The following is a 9285-nucleotide window of genomic DNA, read 5'->3' as shown; positions in this document are numbered from 1 at the left end:
TGTAGATATAGTTTCTAAACCGGCAAAAATCCCTTCGTACAAACGTGTTGGGTGTCACAAGTAACAAACCCCTTTAAAAATTGTTAACCGAGTATTCGAACCTCGGGTCGTCTTCTCAAGGAACTGCGAGGAAGTATGTTCTTATTATTGGTTATAAGGGTTGTAATCGGGGTTTAGAAGGTGAGAAGCAAGCAATTTAAATGACGAGTGAATTAAATGGCAATTAAAGATAAATAATAACTGTAAAGAAACTTTTAGCAAGGTAGAGAAATTAGAGGTCCAACATAGTTATCTCTCTCAACAATAATGAAAGTTGAATCTAAACTCCACTTGGTCAACCTTTACCAGAGCAAGGGAAAGTCAAGGGACTAATTAAGTTGACCTTTGAATCCTAATTATTTCCTAAGAGAAGGTTGGGAATATTTAAGTTCAGCTCAATTAGCAAGATAACGATTATCAATTATGTTGGGTTTAATAACTATTGAGTTACTAAAGTCTTAACCAGAACAAAAAGGAAAGAAAAAGTAAAATTGCTGGAATAAAAATAAAAATATCCTTAGATGGAAAGCAATGATAACTTAAGTCAAAGAGAACAATCATGAACTGAAAATACCTCAAATATCATTAATTCGATTAGAAATCTGTAACATCGATTAATTCTTAGATCAAATAATAATAATCAATTCAAATGTTGGAATAAATAAAGAGAAGTAAAAACTAAAAGAACATTAAACCTGGATCCAGAGTTACTCTTAAAACAAGAAGTATTCCTAAATCCTAAAAGCGAGAGGGAGGAGATCTCCCTCTCAACTAAATCTAATTCATTGAAAGGTGAAAATATGCGAGCCCCCTCTGAATGGATGCATTCCCTCACTTCATAACCTCTGGTCTATGCCTTCTGGACTTGGATTTGGGCCAAAAAGGGCCTCAGAACTCGTTATGAGCGTTTTCTGCAATTTCTGGTACGCGTCCACATGGGTCACGCGGTCGCGTCAATTGGAGCTTTTCCTTGCCACGCGGTCGCGTCAGTCATGCGACCGCGTCATGTGCGTTCTACTTAAGGCGCGCGGTCGCGTCAGTCATGCGGCCGCGTCGCTGCTGATTCATGCTTGGCACGCGATCGCGTCATCCATGCGATCGCGTGGATACCAGTTCCTTTAAAGCTCCGTTTTGCTTTCTCCTTCCATTTTAGTTTGTTTCCTTTTTCATCCTTTAAGCCATTCTGCCTTAGAAAATCTGAAACTACTCAACACACTAATCACGGCATCGAATGGAAATAAAGGTAATTAAAATAATTAATTTTTAAAGATTAGAAAACATGTTTTTCATTATATGACATAATAAGGAAGGAAAAGTAAAACCATGCAATTAAAGTGAATAAGTAGGTGAAGAGTTGAATAAATCACTTTAATTAAGCACAAAAGAACTCATGAAATATGGGTTTATCACTTCCCCCCTACTTTTCTATTATTCTCCTTATTTTTATATGTTATCTTCTTTTCTTTTCTTTTTACTTTCATTATCCATATTTTCTTTTTCTTTCTTTTTCCTTTTTACTTGGTGTTGGAAATTTATTTGAGTCATTATTTCTCATTATATGCTTGTGGATTGTTGTAAAATTGTTTGGCAATTATATATTACTTTTTTTTAAAGGGTTGCTTGCATGTTCACTTTAATACTTTCTATACCTTATTTACCATGCATGCTATGTGTTTGTGAAAAAGCCCATATGGCATCATGCATTTTTCTACATTATTCTATTCTACTATTCAATGCTTGCTTTTCACAAATTCCCTTACTAATGTATTAATTGAATTTAATTGTCAATACAAACGTGATGGCTAGTTTGTTACGAGTGATAACACATTCAACTAATTAAATGCTTGATCTATACTACTCATGCCTTTGCCTGCATGCCAATAAACCCCTTGCATTTAATGATCCTTCAATGCACTTGCTATATTTCCATTGATGAACTTTTCACATGTAGTCATGACCATGTGTTAACAACATCCTCTTTACCGTGCATTGTTTATCACTTATACAACCCTCTTTCCTTGCTCTATCTCTTTGAATTTACGTTACTTTCTTTTTTCCCTTTTCAGGATGGCCACCAAGAAAGGAAAAGAGAAATCTACTCCCAAACCACCAGCAAGAAGAAGAACAAAGAGAGCATTAGTGGCAGAGCCCTCTTTAACTGCGGTTAAACCCTCAACAAAAAGAACTAAGAGGATAATAAAGGTTGATGATAAAGAAAGGGCCTTCCCAGCAAAGGACACTGCGCGATTTCCCAATCGCTACTGTGAGCAGATGTTCCCCATCCTGGCAGAAAGGAGTTACAACAACGAATACCTTCTTCTCCTCCCAAACCATATTGCTACCTTTGTGATGCACATAAACTTGTTATGCTACGATTTAGGAAATTGCACGATCGGCAAAATTCCTTCCGGCAAGTGCACCGGTTATCGTCAAGTAAAAACTCACAATAGAGTGAGGTCGAATCCCACAAGGATTGGTTGAGTGAGCAATTCGGATTAGAAGTTTGTTCTAGTTGAGCGGAATCAAGATTTAGATGAGAATTGCGGAATGTAAAATTGGCGGGAAACGTAAATGACAAGAAATTTAAATGGCGGAATCTTAAATTGCATGAATTAAAGAGCAGAAGCTAGATTGCTGAAATTAAAAGGGAATGGGGGTGATTGCATGAATGTAATTGCAGAATGTAAAGAGAAAGTGGAAATCAGAAATGGGGAATTCATTGGGTTATAGGAGATATTGAGATCTCCGAATCAAAACATGTTTATCTCTTCCTCAAGCAATGCGTTCATTGAATTTTGCTTGGCAATCTTATATGATTGGATCCCAATCCCTTGGCTCACCAATTCTCTCTAAAAACGAACAAATTCCCAATCCCTTGGTTTAAATGTTCATAAGAAGAGATGATGCTCGATCACTGATTATACCACACAGTTTCATGAACCACAATTTGGTAGGATTACATGTCACAATATCCATCCAAACCCCAATCCAATTCACTGTGAGAAAGCTTCTCTAGCATGAATCCTCCATTCCTTTCCCAAGGTTCCGAAGGATTCCAATTATGGGTAGTTTCTTTCCCAAGACAACTACCCAATGGAATTAGATCGAGAAGCTTTCTAACAAAATTCAAGAGAAAAGATTGAAGAAGAAGATAAACTATTATTGATTCATTGAATTACAATAGAGCTCCCTAACCTAATGAAAGGGGGTTTAGTGAGTCATAGCTCTGAATTCAATTACAAAGATATGAAAACTAGCTCAAAATGAAAGTAAAAGTCCTTCCTAACTTAAATTCTATCCTATTTATACACTTTCTATATTGAGCTTCTGTTATGTTTCTTGGGCTTTGAGGCCTCTCCCTGCTTTCCTTTTGCCTTGGGTTTATGATCCATAATCTTGATGAGGCTGTTGATCCAAAATCTGTAACATTCATTGAGCCAACTTAGTGATAATCAAATAATGACACATGACTCAATAAATTGAAATTTCAGACTCATCAATCCTTCAGGCCCAATCCCATAAACCATGATATTCAATTGGGTTTCATACCAGAGTAAGTTTAAGTTAATATTTGTGCTCAAATACTAACTTAAACCGCAATATTGTTGGCCCAGAAACCTTTTCCAAGAGTGGCGTTTAAGTTGTAGTTTAAGCTTAAACTGCAGCTTAAACGCCAGACACTTCCAGTGAAGCCTTTTGTAGAAGCATGTTAAGCTTCAGTTTAAGGTTAAACTGAAGCTTAAACGTGGAAATGGAAGAAGGCAGCCCTGGAGAGTCATGTAGTCGAACACGTTTAAGCTTCAGTTTAAGGTTAAACTGAAGCTTAAACGTGGAGATAGGAAGGGCAGCCCTGGAGGTCGAACACGTTTAAGCTCCAGTTTAAGGTTAAACTGGAGCTTAAACGTGGAAGAGGAGAAAGCCATCCTGGAGGTCGAACACGTTTAAGCTCCAGTTTAAGGTTAAACTGGAGCTTAAACGTGGAAGAGGAGAAAGGTAGCCCTGGAGGTGTCGAACACGTTTAAGCTCCAGTTTAAGGTTAAACTGGAGCTTAAACGTGGAAGCTTAGAAAGGTAGCCCTGGAGGTGTCGAACACGTTTAAGCTCCAGTTTAAGGTTAAACTGGAGCTTAAACGTGGAAATGGAGAAAGCAACCCTGGAGGAGAAACTTGGTCGAACACGTTTAAGCTCCAGTTTAAGGTTAAACTGGAGCTTAAACGTGGAAATGGCTCCCTGGTGCTTTTCCCCTTTCTGGCGTTTAACCTCCAGTTTAAGGTTAAACTGGAGGTTAAACGTGGAACTGCCCCCCTTGGTGCTCTTCTCACTTCTGGCGTTTAACCTCCAGTTTAAGGTCAAACTGGAGGTTAAACGTGGAAATGCTTCTTTGGTGAGACTTCCATTCTGGCGTTTAACCTCCAGTTTAAGGTTAAACTGGAGGTTAAACTTCAGTTTCAGCATTTCTTAGCCTTCATGATTCTGGCGTTTAAGCTCCAGTTTAGGCTTAAACTGGAACTTAAACTCCACATGTGATATTCAAGCTTCCTTTATTGATTTTGTTGCTTCCTTGCCTAGCCTCTTCTTCCCTGAAATCATCCAAACAATTGCATCAAAGTCTTGCAAAATTTCATGAGAAATCTTCCATTCATAGCATTCAAGTAATATAACTAAAACTCATGGAATTTGCATCAAAATCATATTGTTTGGATGGTTCATTGCTTTGTTATTCTTTTAACCATTCTTGGTTACTTTAAGCTTAAGAAAATGCATAAAACCACTAAAACTAACAGAAAAATACTAGTGAAACTAGCCTAAGATGCCTTGGCATCACTTTGTTGAGCCGCAAATTGCACAAAGACAATGGGGTTTCCTACAGAGACAGCCGAGGCAGGTCAATCTTTCTTGGGTAGTCGAGTTCTACTCCAACTTCCACCTGCCAACCTTGCAGTCTGTCTTTGTCCGTCAGAAGCAAGTCCCATTACAGAAGAGGCCATTCAAAAAGCTCTAGGTCTTCCCCCTATTCCAGAAGGATTGGACGCCTTTCAAGAAGTCGCACTCAAGCGCCAGATTTACCAATTTGACTGGGACGCCGTTCTCAGAGTTATCGCACTACCTGGCAGCCGTTGGATCTACGGATACCATCGTACCCGCCCTAAGGGAATATCGGCTTCAGCACTTACCTTGGAGGCTCACGTATGGGCACAGATCATGTCCCATTACATCTTTCCGAGCACTCACGAGTCCTCCTTCACTGCGGACATGGCCGTTCTACTATGGTGCATCCTTACAGACCAACCTCTGAACCTACCAAGACACATCCGGAATTCCATGAGACACGTGCAAATTGCGGGCAACTTACCTTTTCCCGCCTTGGTCTTAGATCTTGTCTCAGCAGCCGGAATTTCCTACAGAGCTGGGGACACCAAAGCCATGCTCCCACGGGATGATCAGTATGTCCCTAACGGGAAATACATCAGATCTCCACCAGCCACCACAAGCCATCCTACTGAACCGGTTGAAGATATTCCTTCTTCAACACCACAAGCACCTACAACAGACCAAATGCTCCATCAGATACTCGAAAGGTTGGATCGGCAGGAACACAAAGCTAAGATGAGAGAGCGCTGTAACAAGCGCCGATTCACATAACTCAAGGAGCTGATTATGGGAAAATTCAAGGACTCAGACACCTTGGACTCCACTTTCTTTACCAGCACAGGAAGCCATGATGGTCCCGACTGTAGAGATACTGCTACCAGCCCACCTTTGTTCCTGATAGATAGCACCGAGGACCGTGCAAAGCCTTAAGTGCGGGGAGGTTGGGACAAAAGATTACTAGCCTTTAGCGGAAAAAACAATTGTATATCCCAAATTAAATTTTTGGTTAGCTTAAGATAGAATTGTGTGTGCTAATTAAGTATGGGAAATTGTGGGAACAAAAGATAATAAGGGAATGTGTCATGTTAATATAATGGGAATTTGGATACCTACTCATGTGAAACTATAAGAATTAAAAAAATCTATGTGCATTGATAAGCTATGTTTATTTTTATGTTTATGAAAAAAAAACCAAAAATATTCAATAAATAAATAAGGGGACAAAATTACCCCAATGCTAAGTTAAGAATTCAAAGATCAATGCATGTATGATAAAATTAAAATAAAAAGTTGATACACGAGTATGGAATGTGAAACGGAAATTCTGGGTAGCTAGGCATGAATTCTATAGTTATAAAGAATATATATAGGTTATGTTAAAGCTTGGGTTAATTAAAGATTCAGTTTATAAGCTTACTTAGCCACATATGTATCCTTACCATTACCTTGGCCCCATTACAACCTTGAAAAGACCTCATGATGTTTGCATTGGTATATTAAATGTTGTTGATTGGTTAGGAGAAGAACAAAAAATAGAGAGCATGATTAGAGAAGGATAGAGTGATTGCCCTATACACTAGAGATATTAGAGCGTACGTACATCATCAATGTGGGTTCAATGCTTAAAATTCTGTGTTCCCTGCTTTCATGAGCTACCTTCTTGCATTTTTATCTGTTGTTACTGTATAAGAATTGAATTAGTGGAATTTGATTTGTAATTGTTTTGAAGAGCTTATTTACTATTGATTAAGTGGACAAGAATCATATAGTTGCATTCACATATATAGGTTGCATTGCATTGCATGAGTTTTACATGTTCCTACTCATTTATTTTATCTCCTTCAACTAAGCATGAGGACATGCTAATGTTTAAGTGTGGGGAGGTTGATAAACCACTATTTTATGGTTTATAATGTGTTTAATTGTGTGGTTTTATTATGATCCTTACCCACTTATTCATATGATTAGCATGCAATTTATATTTCCTTCCTAAAATTATTAAATGATTGAAAACTTGCTTCCTAGAGACTTTTAATTACATATTTTAATTCTCCTTTATTCCATTCGATACCGTGATCTGTGTGTTAAGTGTTTCAGGCTTTATAGGGCATGAATGAATTGGAGATTGGAAAGGAAGCTTGCAAAAATGAAGGAACACAAAAAATTGAGGAGATGACCAGCGAGAAGTGACGCGGCCGCATAGCTCACGCGACCGCGCGAAAGAGAGGAAATCGCAGTGACGCGGCCGCATGGCTCATGCGACCGTGCGGATTGGAATAGCACAAGTGACGCGGAGGCGTGGACGACGCGCTCGCGTGGCAGGGTAAAACGCCGAATGATGCGGCCGCATGAATGACGCGATCGCGTGATGTGCGCGATCTGCATAATCTGCAGAATTCGAAGGGGGTGATTTTGGGCCCTGTTTTGACCGAGTTTTCGGCCCAGAAAAGCAGACTAGACCCAGAGGACATGAAAAAACCAACAACAATATTCATTCTACACAATTTTAGTTTTTAGATCTAGTTTTACTCCTCCTCTAGGTTTTCTCTCTACACATTCATAGTTCTTAGGAATTTTTATTTCTATTGCTTTTTGGGATATTGAGAAGAGTTATTACCTCACCAAGACTTCGTCATTCTAGTTCGTTTTCTTTACTTGGCTCTACTCTTCCATGTCTTTTAATTTACTCAATTTTACTATTAGATTATTTTAGAATTTATTAATACAAGAGTTAAAGCCACAGCTCATCACCCTTGTTCAGAACAATTGTTCATTCGGAGGAGGCGTCCAAGAAGACCCCAATCAACATCTAACCACCTTCCTAAGTATATGTGATACTGTGAAGTCTAATGGTGTTCATCCGGACACCTATAGACTACTCCTATTTCCCTTCTCACTCAAGGACAATGCATCTAAATGGCTAGAGTCCTTTCCAAAGGAGAGTTTAGCAACCTGGGAAGAGGTGGTGAACAAGTTCTTGGCAAGATTCTATCCTCCTCAACGGATCAATAGGCTGAGATCTGAGGTGCAAACCTTCAGGCAGCAAGATGGTGAGACTCTATATGAAGCATGGGAGAGGTTTAAGGACTTGACAAGAAGGTGTCCACTAGATATGTTCAATGAATGGGTGAAGCTACACATATTCTATGAAGGCCTTTCTTATAAATCAAAGAAGGCAGTAGACCATTCATCCGGGGGATCTCTGAACAAGAAGAAGACCATTGAATAAGCCATAGATGTCATTGAGACTGTAGCTGAGAATGACTACTTCTATGCTTCCGAAAGAGGCAACACTAGAGGAGTGATGGAGCTAAACAATGTAGATGCACTGCTGGCCCAAAACAAGCTCATTACCAAGCAATTAGCTGACCTAACCAAGAAGATGGAGAGAAACCAAGTAGCAGCAATCACCACCTCATCAGCAACCCAAGAAGGAGTGAGTGCAGAGGCAGAGGATGAGCAAGAACAAGCCAACTACATTGAAAACTCACCCAGGCAGACCCATGATCCATATTCCAAGACCTACAATCCTGGTTGGAGGAATCACCTAAACTTTGGGTGGGGAAATCAACAAGATCAAAGCCAAGATCAGAGACGTCACAACCCCAACAACCATGAAGCTCACCAAAATGCCACACAGAGATCATATCAACACCACCCTAACAACACCTCTCAACATCAATACCAAAACCAAAACAACCCTTCTCATCACTCCAATCCCAACCCACCAACATCTGATGACAGACTCTCCAGAATTGAGACTCTACTTGAGGGCATATGCAAAGAGATTCAAGACAGTAAGGCATTCCGAGAAGAAGTGCGGTCTAATATGTAGAATCAAGATGCTGCCATCAAGAAACTCGAGACACAAATTGGCTACCTATTCAAGCAAATTCCCAGCCACAACCCTCGCAGCGATACTGACTCAAACCAAAGGGAGGAGTGTCAGGATATCACCCTCAGAAGTGGAAAGGAATTGAAGGAGACTCCCAAGAAACCACAAGAGAAAGATTCAGTTGGAAAGAAGGAGGAACAAAATGAAGTTCAAGTCCCCACCTCTAACTCACATCAAAAGGAAGGAGAGCTGAAGCCATATGTTCCCAAAGTCCCATATCCTCAACAACTGAAGAAGAAGGGGGATGACAGCCAGTTCTCTAGATTTTTAGAAATCTTCAAGAAATTACAGATTAACATACCCTTTGCTGAAGCAATAGAGCAAATGCCGCTCTATGCCAAGTTCTTGAAGGAACTGATGACTAAGAAGAGAAGTTGGAAGAGCAACGAAACTGTGATACTAACCGAAGAATGTAGTGCTATCATTCAGCATAAACTACCCCAGAAATTGAAAGATCCAGGGAGCTTCCAGATCCCTTGT

At 39.6% G+C, this 9285-nt stretch overlaps 1 non-coding gene across 1 annotated transcript; it reads right to left on the bottom strand.

Moving 5' to 3' along the window:
- Positions 1-7920: 7920 nt before the first annotated feature.
- On the bottom strand, positions 7921-8027 carry LOC148571390 (small nucleolar RNA R71). Its single transcript, XR_015907966.1, has one exon. It is a non-coding gene; the product is annotated as a small nucleolar RNA R71 (small nucleolar RNA).
- Positions 8028-9285: the final 1258 nt, after the last annotated feature.

Source organism: Arachis ipaensis, chromosome B3 (genome assembly GCF_059453495.1).
Source record: "Arachis ipaensis isolate K30076 ecotype BB chromosome B3, ASM5945349v1, whole genome shotgun sequence".
Lineage (NCBI taxonomy): Eukaryota > Viridiplantae > Streptophyta > Magnoliopsida > Fabales > Fabaceae > Arachis > Arachis ipaensis.
The sequence above is the reverse complement of the archived record's forward strand: the minus strand, read 5'-3'. Positions and strand labels throughout refer to the sequence as shown.